General features: G+C 35.4%; 1 protein-coding gene across 1 annotated transcript in view; it reads left to right on the top strand.

Moving 5' to 3' along the window:
* The window catches only part of PPARG (peroxisome proliferator activated receptor gamma), a 61040-nt gene that overhangs the window by 620 nt on the left and 46740 nt on the right, over nt 1–13680 (top strand). The window lies entirely within an intron of this gene.

The following is a 13680-nucleotide window of genomic DNA, read 5'->3' as shown; positions in this document are numbered from 1 at the left end:
GGTCTGGGTGCTGCCGCCCTCCGGGGAGCCCAGGGGCCATCCGCTCCCCGCCGGGATGGAGGCACCGCGGGCAGAGCGCAGCCCGATCCTGCGTGAGGATAAGGGAGAGGCCAGGGAGCTGCTGGTGCTCACCTGGCCAATTCGCGTAATGAATGAAGAGCGTTGGTTGGTGGTTTTGGTTTTTCTTCTTTTTATTATTTATTTCTCAACCGCAGAAAGTCAGGGAGCCTTCCTGAGCCTGCAACAGCCGAGATGCTGTGTTGAAATATATTATGTCTTGATGGCATGCCTCAGGTTCGCACGAGCATTTTGTAATCTTCCTGGTGTCATTTCTCTCCAGGGTATTCTACAACTGGAGAGTGCAAGTTCCTGTGGTGTTGTAACTTCACGGCACTGTGTACACATGACCATACAATGCTGACTTAACAGTGATGTATTTATTAATAATCAGTGACGTAAGACTGGTATTTACTCTGATGAAAAGCTCAGGAAATTATCAATTTCTCCACATGCTGTGGGCTCTAGTTTCCTTTAAATCAGAAGGATCAATTACAACTGTCCCTGAAATACCTGAGGCTGTGGGCTAGCCTCGTAGTTGTGACCTGCTGCCCCATCTCTGAACAAGCTTTTGCTGTGGAACATGATTGTAGTGTTCCACTTAAAAATGAGTATCCAAAACAAAAATATATAAATATGTACATTTCTGGTAGCAACTATTCCATAATTTAATCAGTAATTTAGCTTTTAAAACGTTACTATAGTTTGTTACTAGTTAACTAAAATTTTCCAGTGTACGCCATGTATGACATATGATACTCAGTGCTGTCCATGGGAAAGAACTTTCCTCTGTTGTGCTCCCATTAATATCAAAATTTATTGTGTGAAGTGGTGTTTGACATCATTATTCTTTTGGCTGTCACAAAAAATAGCTTCAAAAATTGTGTAGAGATTTAATTATAAGATTAAAAGAAATCTGTCTAAGCAGTGTGTTAAGGCATGTGGTGCAATATAAACATGAACTTGTCAAGGGGAGAGAAAATTGAAAAAGTAATTGGCATGGAGTTTGAATGATAACCAATCATAAATATAATTCAAAGGTTTTTTTTACACAGGCAGTGCTTGAATTTGAATGTTCTTAGGCATCAGTTTTGTAAAATATCTCATTAACTAACTAAAGATAGTATGTGTTTCTTAGCAGTGCCTCCGTGTCAGGTTCCTGGACATTGCAATTTATTACACGTCAGCACTCAATGAAACTTCCATTACAATATGGTCATTACACAAATAATTCTCTTTCTCCTCCGAAATGCATTTATATTTCACATAATGAAATATCACCAAAAAATGAAGGTGGCAAGATATTAGAAATTAGCTGATGAACATTGAAGCTATGCCTCTTTTAGCTTTCCTTATGATACTGATTAAAAACATCCAGTATCAATACTGTTTTTAAGTCTGACTCTTTTCTGTGAATTTTTGGAGACATCCATAAGTCCATTTCTAAATCAATAAAACAAATTTAGGTCCCACTTCCATTACTAGCAGTATAATTTAGTACTTCTAGCAATGGCTCATACAATGAATGTTGAAGAAAGTTATACTGGAAAAACAGGAAAAAGTTTAAAAGTCGAAAGAAAACTCTGCCTTGTGAAAGGCTGGATTAAATAATGAAACGCATCTATCATAGTTTTTTTCCGTCTTGATTTCTAAGGCTTCCTTTTTGTTTTACATGTATGTTCTGTTCAGAATGGCATCAAATATATTTACTAGCCAGTTTTTGTAGCCTAAATGTGAATTGTTAGTTATGCATATTTGATATTTGGAATTTGAGGTTTTTTTACTATTTTTTTTGTCACAAGGATTATCCTGATACTATCTTCTGGCATACAGTAAAACAGTTTCTAGTGCAGTTACTCAAGAGAAATTAAAATACAATTATAAGTTCTCCACACCGGGTACTTTTGAAGTCATGGACACAACACTCTCCATTAGTTGTTGTTACTAGTTTCATTTTTAAATCACTGGTAGACTTATTTAATAACAGACTCTGTCCCAACTTAGCATCATATTAGATGAGTGCTAATTACTCTGTACTGTGTTTCCATAATGATCTATATTTTTTGTTAGGGATCTATTTTTCATGTACTTTACAGCAAGTGTTCACTCTATGTCAGTTAACTTTTTGTGGCCTGACAAAAGAAAAAGTTAGAAATAATACAAAGCAAGAGAGCAGTGTTATACTCAAGTCCTGCGTACCCATGCCACAAACAGAAGTTGGGATTTCCCAGTAACAGGTCAGTTCTTAAGGATTTCATTTAACTGCTATGGATCACTTGGAAAAAATCCCCACTGCCACCTCTTTTTTTGCCTGCAGAGGCTTTCCCAAGACTGAACAAAAATGAAAGAGCCGTAAGATTTGTCTTCAGATATTCAGATTCCCATGAGCATGAAACATAAATTGGATCCTACATTAAATCATAAACTTCTTACGTTTCTCTCACCAGTTCCACACTACCACCCTGGCCCAGTGATGTGGGGTTTTTTGACTCTTTTTTTTTTTTTTTTTTTTAAATGAAATATAGTTTGTCTTTTTTAGTTGTTCTTTCTCACTCTTCTCACACGACAAGGCAAATATAAACCTAAATCTTTTGCTTTTTTTTTTTTTTTAATTCAGGAGGGGGAAAAAAAAAAAAGGCAAGGCCTAATCTGTAGTCTGCATATCTCAAAGTTTTCATAGAATTTAAGACAACTTGATCACGCTCAAACTTTCCTCCCCCTTTGAGCTCACCTTCCAGCATATTATTTGGCCTGTTTGTCCCCTCCTGAACCACTCAGGAATTGAGTGCTTGAACTGAATTGAACTAAACAATTGCATCATTCTCCAATTAAAATTTGTGATACATGAACTATACAGATATTTTTAATTACCTGTATTGAAGTAATGCCTAGCAGCCCGGTCAAAGTTTGGGCCATTTGGTACTCAGTCAAACAAAAAAGTTTTTCCCTGTCCTTAATACCATATGATCTATGAAACGAGAATGCAAATAGTTACATATTTGCAATGGAGACACGACGTAGTAGTAAGACTGATGCAAAAATTTTAATTTACACTTTCAGTGTTTTGATTTATGCTCATAACAGTAACAATTTCTTACAATGGTAACAGATTCTAAACTGTATGATTACAAATGGAAAAAAACTAAGGTATATTTGTTACAACAAATGTGGTAACTTTCAGCAAGCAGCACCTTATTATCTATTGCTTCAGCAAGCAGCACCTTATTATCTATTGCTGTTTCACTGGCCTTCACTGTAAATAGGCAAAAGAAATCCTACTTAGAAAGGAGGAAGATATGTAACTACCTCAAAAACCAGGTTGTATGTTTCTGAAATCAACTACCAGATGATGCTTTGTGGACTTGCATAAGCCACCCCCTTCCCTCATGACTAAGCAGATCACCTTCATGCCATGCAGTCTGCACATTCAGGACAAAGTCTATGAATTCAAGTCTATGAATCCCAAAGTCTACTCTGCTGGTTGATAATTAGCAATTTAAAAAACACAAAGCCTACGTAGCTTTCTGTATGTATGTTCAGGCACAAGTATGCTTGATGAACACCGTGATGAATGTATATGTATTGTTGTGCACATACTTCTAGGGCATATGTGTGCGCAGGTAACGTATTAACCCTATGTTATGGAAAGACTTCCTGCTTATCTCAGTGATGTAGAAAGTCTATATATAACATGAGATAACACAGTGTGATAAATATTGGACAATATCCAAACAGAGAAATACAGAGAACATTCCACTGTATCAAAAAAGGTCATGTCGGTTTATTGGAAGATGCATAGAGCCTAGAAAAGAAGTCCCAGCTTCGTTTAAGTCAGTGGAGGTTCTGATGTTTCAGTAGGGTCAGGTTTGCCATCTACGTGCAGTGTTTGAAACGTCCTGTATGCGGCTTGCTTCCACTACTGAAGTCAGTCGGTGGTTTTAGTATACAGAACATAGAGGGCCCAACTCTAAATGAGTTGCTGTTTTCCCAGTGAGACTAAAAGGCTGAAATGAAATAACCGTGAATATATATTACAGCAAAAACCCTAGGTATTTTTTCTTTAAATTGTTTAAGAAATGTAAGTAGAACAGGAATGGTATATTTCTCTTCCTTTTGTTCTAGAATTTTTATGATCAATTTCTTAACGTATTTTAACTGTAAGTGAAATAGTGACATTTTGGTACAGACTTTACAGTTGGGATTAGTTTATTCTAGGCCCTCAAATTAGGCATGTGTTCTAGTCTGAGGTCTTGTAACAGCTATTAGGGGAGGAAAACGTGAAACTTCACACTGTTTTATGGATCGTTGGTGATGATAATTCCATGAGCTCCATGGGGGAATCATGTCTTTCCTCTTTATCACAAACTTGATTGTGACATATTTCAGACTCCCTTCAGCCAGAATCCTATTCCTTTTTTATAGGGAGCTTCCAGCTACAATTCAACTGACTTTACCTGTGTGCATTTCTATAGTTTGAACATGTTATTTTGCGTACAGTTTTAGCTGTCATGTAATACTTATATAGAATAAGTGAGAGGGATGGAAATGTTCTTATTGAGCCTCGTGTTTTTCCACTGAGTTTAAGCACATTACTTTTCAGAGAATTTCATATTTGCACAAAGTAGCCCTGCCCAATTATGATCTGGTCTTAAACTTTTTACACAAGATGTGATTACAGTACATTGCATAAAACAGGATTTTATGTTATAATATTGCATTGTAAGTCCATAGTACTTGTGTGTTTGTTTAGATTTATTGAACAGAGGTGTTGTGTAACTGCTGTAACTATTCACAGTTGTGCAGCAGCAATTTTGAAGTTTGGGAGGCTTTCAGCTTAGGTTGCTATCTGTATACAAATAGAGTGATATACATTCTTCGTATTTATGCTAGGGGAATATTTTGATGTTTCTCAACCATGGTGGTTTGAAACATATGTCAGACTACCAAAAGAGTCAATCTGTTACACCAAAAAAAGGAACTATGAAAAGAAAAATGTTAATTACAGGCTTTAACACTCACACCAAGATCTTCTAGTAGGGGTGGTCAGAAAAACAGGTTTTACTACCTAGGCCTGGTGCTTTGTGGTGCTATCTAATGTGGGGGCTTGTGGAAAAATGCAGCCACTTCTATTTACTGCCTTTCATAACGCACATATTTCCTCATGGTAGGTTTAGGTTCTGACTTCTTTATGTCTACAGTAAATAAAACTCAAGGGTTTATCCTTTCATCTTGAATATGTTTTACTTGGAGTTTCTGTTCATTCTTCCCTACAGTGGTATTTCAGCTACAAAATTTTATGCAAAATCTCAGTTTTTAAGTTTAGTAGAAGCTTGTTAGAGTGTGGTATCTTGCTAAATTGCTTTCTAATCCTACCTAAGAATTTGAAAAATATAAAGCCAAATTTTATTTCTAGTTACACCCAGAGATACCTGTAGATAAGTAAGTACAGCAGTGCGTGAGGGCAAAAGGGTGCTTTGTTTGCACAGAATTTTATCTGTTTTCTCTAACCTTATTCAGGACCATATTTGATTGAATCATGAGAAAATTTGAAGAGGCTGAGTTGCGTGTTCCCTGCAGAACAATGAAAACGTCTGTTATTTGCTTTCTAGCTTGTAGGATATGTGAACCAAAGTTCTTTCACTGACCTAGCAATGTAGCTGTTCCTCTGTATCTGCTGAAGTTAACTACTGATAGTGGATGGAATTACGTCTTGGAGAACTAAATTTTGTCAGATTGCTACTGTGTTTCTTCTTTATCATCTCCTGGATGCCATCATTTGCATTTAAACTATGCGTATCTAACATGCCTGATTTGTGCATTAAGACATGTTAGCATGTAAGATTTCTAAATGATTAGAAATATTATGAATAGCAGTCTAATATTTTATTTATTTTAAATATCCCATAGTAACAGCATAAAGTAGTTTGGCAAATGACTAACATATTGTAAAACTCTCATATGAAAGTGTAGATTTTTGATGTTTTTGCCCAGAACATGATTAAAGAGGATGGAAACAAAAGTTCTGCAAATATGCTTTCGCTTTCAGAATTTCCAGCTGTTGCTGAAGATGTTTGAGATAATAAACAAGATGAAACTAAGCTATATTTAGAACAAAAGGATTTAGCATTAAATCAGTTCTCTGAATGAAATAAGCACTACTTAAAAGTGGGGGTCATTTCTTTTCTGGATTTTTTTTTTTCTGTTTTTACATTCATTCTAGAGTTAGTGCCAGAATTGCTAAGTTAGCCTGGAGTAGGTTATTTAGTAAAGATCTCAGCTAAGTATGAATTGTTATGATTAACTGTAGAGTAAGTTTCAAAATCAGTATTACAAAAGGTTACTATCACAGGTACTGAATTTAAAATAGGGAATAAAAAAAGTGACATTGAAAATTTACTTTGAAAGTTCCAGATTTTTGACAGTGGTTTTAAAGCATTTCTCATGATTAAGACAATGCAAAATAACTTCCCCAAAAAACTATGGAAGCTTAGTTTTTGTTCCTAGATCACTTTTTTGTTATTGTGATATGTGCACTTAAAAAATGTAAGCAAATTCTCCCCTTGCTTCCCATGTTTATATTTCCAGTTGATCTTGGTCCTAGTTTTCAAGCTTCTTAGAGTATTAGTTATGATAGGAGTTTGCCTCTTGTCTTGAACTGGTTAATTGTTTTTGTGATGCAGAGAAGAACACTATGGCATGATGAATAAGAGACCCCAGAGGGTTCCTTGCAGTTTCCTTTGGGTACTGCCCAAAGACTTGTTCTCTGGGTCTGCCTCATGTGATCAGGCTGGCTAACTTTACCCAGTTAAATTGGGTGCGGCGGATATTAATTATGTTCACAATATCTCATTTAGTGTTTTGTTTTTTTACACTAGTCCAGCACCTTGTATAGAATACACATTTGAAATCATCACATGGGTTCAGGTTATTACTCAGGCTAGATAGGATGAAACATCAAGTTATGGAAGTTACTTTCTGACAGATAATTAGATTCAAGGAAGGAATTTTCTTAGATCAGGATTACTGATTTCATAAGGAATAGTGATTATAGCACAATTGATGTAGGCAGGAATTCTTGACAATTCTTGAAGAAGTACTAGAAAACCCTTCTGTATCAAGATCATGTTCTTCCCCTGGTAAAGATATTTTCATGTAGACACATCTTGAAAATTTTGGGAATGAAAGTCTTAATCCAAAGATACACTTTTCCCACAAACACACCTTCGTGTTTTAATTGATATATATATAAAAAACTACTAAGCATGCTAATGTCATAGTGCATAGTAAGTGCCTCATTATGAAATGAGCCTGTGTCTATCGGTCTACCATATTTTCCATTGTTCTCTGCGTTGGAATACAGAATCTGTCAAATTTTTAAGGAGTCACAGTTTTGTTAAGAAAGACATTTTTTATGCAAGTCCTCTGCATCGTACATAATATGCTGTTTCATCTTTTTGTGACGTAATACTGAGGATGTGGAAGTCATGTGCACTTCTTTCCATTCTTTTTTGGGTCATCAGGGTGCCACTATTAAGTAGGTGGGGGATCAAATAAAACCCAGAAAAACACTCTGTACACTCTGTATCTTTTTCTCTTTTTTTTTTTTTTAATAACAAACAATATTATCAACAAAGTGTTCTGCTTTGCAAACAAAACTATCCACAGCAACATTTATGCAGCGACATGTGAGATTAAGGCACTGACTCTGTGGTACAGTGGAGTAGTTAGAAGGTCTGTAATAGAGGCTACTGCTGGGCAGTATGTTTTAGTATCAGTGCAGTAGGGGACTAAGACGAGGATGTAAGGCCAGTGTGGGCCCAGCAGAGAAGAGAGTTGGGGAAAAGTGAAAAAGCTGTCCATAATGAATGTTAGGAAAGGAAATTAATTAATTAAATAAATGAATTATTTAAAGGAAGGCAGTGGGAAGATTGGCTAAGACTTTGTCCTTTTGCTTGATTGGTTTAGCTCTTTTGATGTTTGCCAAATAAGATATTAAAAAGCAGGGAAATTCTTTAACAATACAGATGTTTGAATTTCTTTCTCAAAGTTTAAAATTTATTGTTGGAACCTTCTTGATCTTGAATTCTTCTCTCTGGTCTCTTACGAGATTTTCAGCTTTTCTTGGTTTGAGATATGCTGACAATGCCATAAAGTGGTCTTTCACTGTATTTTGGCATCCTACTCATTGTTCTTTTTCTGCCCAAGTTCTGTTTTTTAAATCTAGGCTTATTTATTACTCCTTTGAGAACAGGAACTGTCTGATATGCTAACAACAAGTGACAGCTTTCCTGTCACTAAGGACAGGAGAACAGGCAGTGAATATTGCTGAAGTCTGAGGTAAGTTTAGAATAACAATAACTTGTACATACGCTAAATTTGATATACTGTAGTGTGACTACATTCTCTGACGCAGGCTATGCAATGGATTCCTGTCTCCACCCCTATCCACTAACAGGAAGGCATAGCGTAATGTTACAGAGCATGTGGCAATACTACATTTCTTCTGAAGCCTGACCCTTAGACAGGAGGGTATCTTTTCTGTTGTCACTGATGAGACAATTATACTGTGAATCTCCTTATAATGCCAGAATGAATGGATATAAACAAAAAATTAAAAAAATAAAATTAAAAAAAAAAAAAAGGGAAACATGAAAACAGTGAGAGATAGTAGGGGCATCTCTCCATTTCCTCCCCATATCTGCATTTTGAAGAGAAGAATAAAGGGAGGAAAAGGTTTGAGGTCAATAACATGAGACCCAGTGTAAGAGGGAGAGACAAAGTGTAGAAAAACATTCGTTGTCCTTGAAGGAAAGCAGAAAAAAAAACAAGGAGGAAGAAGAAATTCATGCAAATATGGTTGCCACTTCCCTGACAATTAGTCCAGGAAGGGCTAATGAATGTAGTGATTATACCTGGCATTTACTCTATGGGAGAAAGGAATTCTTTGGAGTTTGAAATTGCAAGATTTATAGAGCACTCATTTAACAACTAATATGGAAATTAAATTAAGACAATGTAGGCAAAATACTGAGCAAAACTGTCTTCTGATTCCAATATGTCATATAAACTGTTGTATAACTCAAAGAAAGCATCTTCTGGATGAGACTTTCTGAAATTGAATTGGGGGGGAAAGGGAAAAAAAAAAAAAAAAGGAAAATCTCTGGCAAAGATGAGTTTTATATTGGGAAGAGATGATACTGGCAGACTCCCCAGGATGTTTCTGCCTTCATCTACTACAAGATGTTTATTCATTAACAGGTTCCCGTATGCCCTTTGAGGATGTACAGTCCATTTGAAGAATAGTCAGTTTTCTTCTACAACTACGGGGGCTTTTAGTTCTACAACTACGGGGGCTTTTAGTTCTACAACTATAGGATTGTTTTAGCTCATAGTAACTAGGGGTGATTTCAGGGGGGCTATTGTATCCAGTGTATGTTGTTACCTCTTCTCAGAGCAGGAGAATCTGATGAGGTAAATAATGAGCAGTTTCCAGTTGGCCATAATATTGCCAATTCTCTATTGTGGATTTTTGAAGCAGCAAAATATTTCTTATGCTTTCATATGACATTAAGATAGATAGGTAAATGCTTCTGTTAGATGATAATTACAGGAAATTTATAATTTTACTCATTCTGTCTGTGTGAGGATCAAGAAAGTAGCTTGTATTTTAGAGCTTTCCCTCTCTGCCATTTCCGTCTGGCACAGACACAATGTTTCACTGGAATGAAACGCCAGTTTGGGAAAAATAGTTCAATACATTTTATGTTAGTGCTCAATAAAAGGGTGTACAAAGGAAATGCATATTTGGTGAGATTTATGGGAGTTCTAGAGGGTTATTCACATTCACACTGACGCTGAGTGCCTTCAGAATTGTATGCTTCCCCTTCCTGAAATCTAAGACTACTACACATGTTGCCAGCTCGCAGGCAGATAGTGGCACCACATTTAGGAAAAACTCTGACAAAAAATTAAATTACACAGTGAATTTGAACAGGGAAAAACTCAGAGAACACTCAGAAAAGTCAAAATGAACTCAAAGGCTAGATCCATACTATTAAATTAAAAAGTGCCGTAACTCGTGCACAGGCTCAGAAGTGGATAGTTAAATGGCTAAATTATCAGAATTGTCCCTGGTCCAGTTATAGCTTAGCCAACTAACAGTCATTCAAGCGCTTTCAACAAACATTTTGAGAGTTAGCATGGACAAGTGATCATTCGCAACAGGCTTTTAAGTATGGCCACCCCATTTTGACACTGAAGAGACAAATACAGCCAGAGTGAGCATCCTGGTACTCTTCAGTTTATTAGTATAGCTGAAACTAAATGTCTCTCAATGTGTTATAATTACCTTTTAAGTTTCTTCCTGCCAACAGACCAAGATGAGCTGTGCTTGATGTTCCGTTCATAGATTTTTAGCCCTAAAAATTAATAAATTATAAATTGGAGATCTTTGCAAGCATAAGCATGCAGACTTACAAAGAAGAAATAGGAGTTGAATACCTGGCAAAATAGAGGTAGTAGACCATTGGCATTTATGTAAAGAAAAACTATATGCCATTTATTTTATGTTGTCTGTCCATTTGGCTGTCATATAAATAAATGAAAGAGCATATGACATAAAGCCCGAACTCTTTAAAAAATACTCCCAAAATTTTTTTCTAACCCCTGGTGAAGGGTCAGGTTGTCAGCAGAGCTTGTTTTGCATGATGGCAGAGTTCTCTCTATACATATACATCTTAGGTATCTGTCCTGAGCAGATGTTACTAAAATGTGTTTATATGACATAGTCATTTTATACTCTGAAAAATATGAAATTAAACAAAAAAATAAAATTATGTCCTACCGTCCATTCCAGGAATTACAGATAATTAACACTGTAACTCACCTTTAGAGAATACATTACAACCTGTTTGCTCTGAAAATTCCTTTTGGCCCAAGTGAAAGTACACAGTGCAAACAAAGTTATGAAATGTGTACACAAGGTGTGAGAGTAGATGGTTATACTTGTGTATAACTTTATGGGTCTGATCCTTCAGGGTAGTCAATGCAATCTGACCTTTACGCTCATCATCTCATTGATTTGAATGAGATTACAAATGAATATTAGAATCAAATCAGACCAGTTTATTTTCCCCATTAGTATCAATAAATGACAGACAAGGTTTTATTATTACTATTATTATTATTAAATAGAAAGTACAGAATGGTAAAATCTAAACAAGATGAACACGTCTTAAGAGTTGAACATTTAAGATCTAAAATATTTGACAATGTGGCCACTATTTTAAATTTCATTTCTGTTTTAAAAGCTGATAAATATTTTGATAGCTTAAAGGATTTTAACAATGTCACTGTTGATTCAGTTAAAGGAGCAGAAAATAGCATATTTTGTTAAGATATAACAAAGATATGGCAAGGACCTACTATAGGTAATTAAAAAGAAAAACCATTCAAGAAGAAACACAGAGTAAGTTAGAATATTTTTGAAGAGTACTATGCTATAGCTTACTAATAAAAGTATTAGAAACCAGAGACAGAAAGCACAAAGTAAGATGAAAATTATAATATTTTAACTTCAAATAAATGACTTTAAATCTCAAGAATAGCAAGCAGATTTTAGGCATTAACATTGTCTTAAATATGGGTGACTGGAGATTAGGGGGGGGGGGAAGCACTGCATGAAAACTGTTTACACAGAAAAATACCCCAGGGTTACTCAGCATTATTCTTAATTAGAGAGTAATTTTGAAAGTAACTTTTAAAAACAAGCCAGTGCTGTTTTTAACCCACCACAAACTGGATTAAGTCACTATCCTGTTACATGCAGTGTATGCAGCAGCATGACCACAGCCAGTCTAAACTGGATCAGGAAGAGTAATCCAGAAATGCAAAGTTCCTGAAGATCATTTCCTGTTTTCTGAATCTTGAAGGCATATCTTTTCAAATGGCTGCTCTCACAAAGACTTTCCAAAGTGGAGCAATTAAAAATTAAAATGCATTAAAATAAATTAAAAAAAAAAAGAGGATATCTGTTGTGTTTGTCAAATCAAATTCCTCAAATGATTTGTAATGAAGGTAAGAGTAGCACAGAAGGAAAATAAAGGAAATACTATGTGCATTATCCTGACTGTTAAAAGAGTATTATTCCTTCAAATCCTTATACAATTTGTTCTTTGAACAGTAGAATCAATGAAATTAACTTCCTGTGGATATGGGTTTTTTATGGATTTTTCACTTGGATTTTCTGATCTTTATTACAGGGTGAGCTCAAACTGTTGATCTTTAAGTGGTGATGCTAACAACAATTTAGTTATGTTTTGATAAAACCCCTCTACCTTGGAGTCAAATCTGGCTGAAATAAGGCAGTGTTTTCAAAAGCTACTGGAAGTGAATAGAGAAAGACCAATAAAGGCACACATTAGGGAACAGCAAATGTTATCAGCCTTCTTTCTTTGGGATTACATTTATCAATGAGAATTAGTATTTTAATTAAATTGTGATTTAAATAATGACTATTAAAATACTAGTTAAATACCTATTAATGCTTTCATAATGTTATTCAGATTGGAATTGAATCTAATTCTGAGTACTTTTAGGATCTGCTTGCCATCTTCTGAAGTGACTGGAATATGGAACTTCTTAGAAAAACCTTTCACAATGTGAGACTGTATCTTAGTTAACATTACCACAGGGAACTGGAAGCACCAGAAATCCCATGGTCAGATATGTTCCCTTTTGGTAAATTAATCATGACTTCTAGAGAAGAAGGCATAGAAAAACAGATAAATGTTTTCAGTTTATTATTAATTACTTTTTCGGTCTTTTGAAATTTCTTTTCCTCTGTATTTGAACCACCAATTGTTATACAAAATTGTTCCAAATAATAAATTCATAAAGCCTGAAGCTTTTTCAAGAGAACAAAAAAGCTGCAGATTGTGGCCTCTGGTAGAGTAAATTCCAGGGTTAATTTATAACTAAAGCAAATGTATCTATAAAAACAAGAAAAGTTCCATAATAAATATGTTAACAAATGACAAGAAAAAAGAGGCTTGATAAAAGATATCTGAACTTGTTTGGCACCAGTGATTTTATGACTGAGGAATTCAATTATAGGTGTGTTGGGAGTACCAAATCACAATTCTTTAAATTACTAATGGGAAACAAAGCTCTTTATCATGCTCTAAATGTGTTCACATGAAATGTTCAGTCCTGCCCTCTGTAAATAAACTTCTGGTGCCTACACTAGGCATCTGCATTGAGACTCTGTGTCACCAGAATAGAAAAAGATAGGCAATTTCTGTTGAATCATTTTTCAAAGGTGCCTGTTGATACACTCTTCTATTAGAAGTTAGGTTAGCCAACAGATTTCATCCTGTAAATTTGCACTTCTTAGCTTGTATTTTTTTCCGTTATTATTTGCATTTTTCTAAAAACTCTGTGGATTTGTTTGCAGAAAAGTTTTATCAGCGTACTCTACAGCTCTATGCAGTAAATTTCATCATTTTGGATTTGTTTACTCTTTTTGTCAGATACATATGCTTCATGGAGGTCTTTAACCAGTAATGTAGATAATGACTTCGTACTTACCCAAGAGAGGCAGATTAGCCTTGCATCCCCACAGTC

The sequence above is a fragment of the Cygnus olor genome, chromosome 10, assembly GCF_009769625.2.
Source record: "Cygnus olor isolate bCygOlo1 chromosome 10, bCygOlo1.pri.v2, whole genome shotgun sequence".
Lineage (NCBI taxonomy): Eukaryota > Metazoa > Chordata > Aves > Anseriformes > Anatidae > Cygnus > Cygnus olor.
This window is presented reverse-complemented; position numbering and strand designations above follow the sequence as displayed.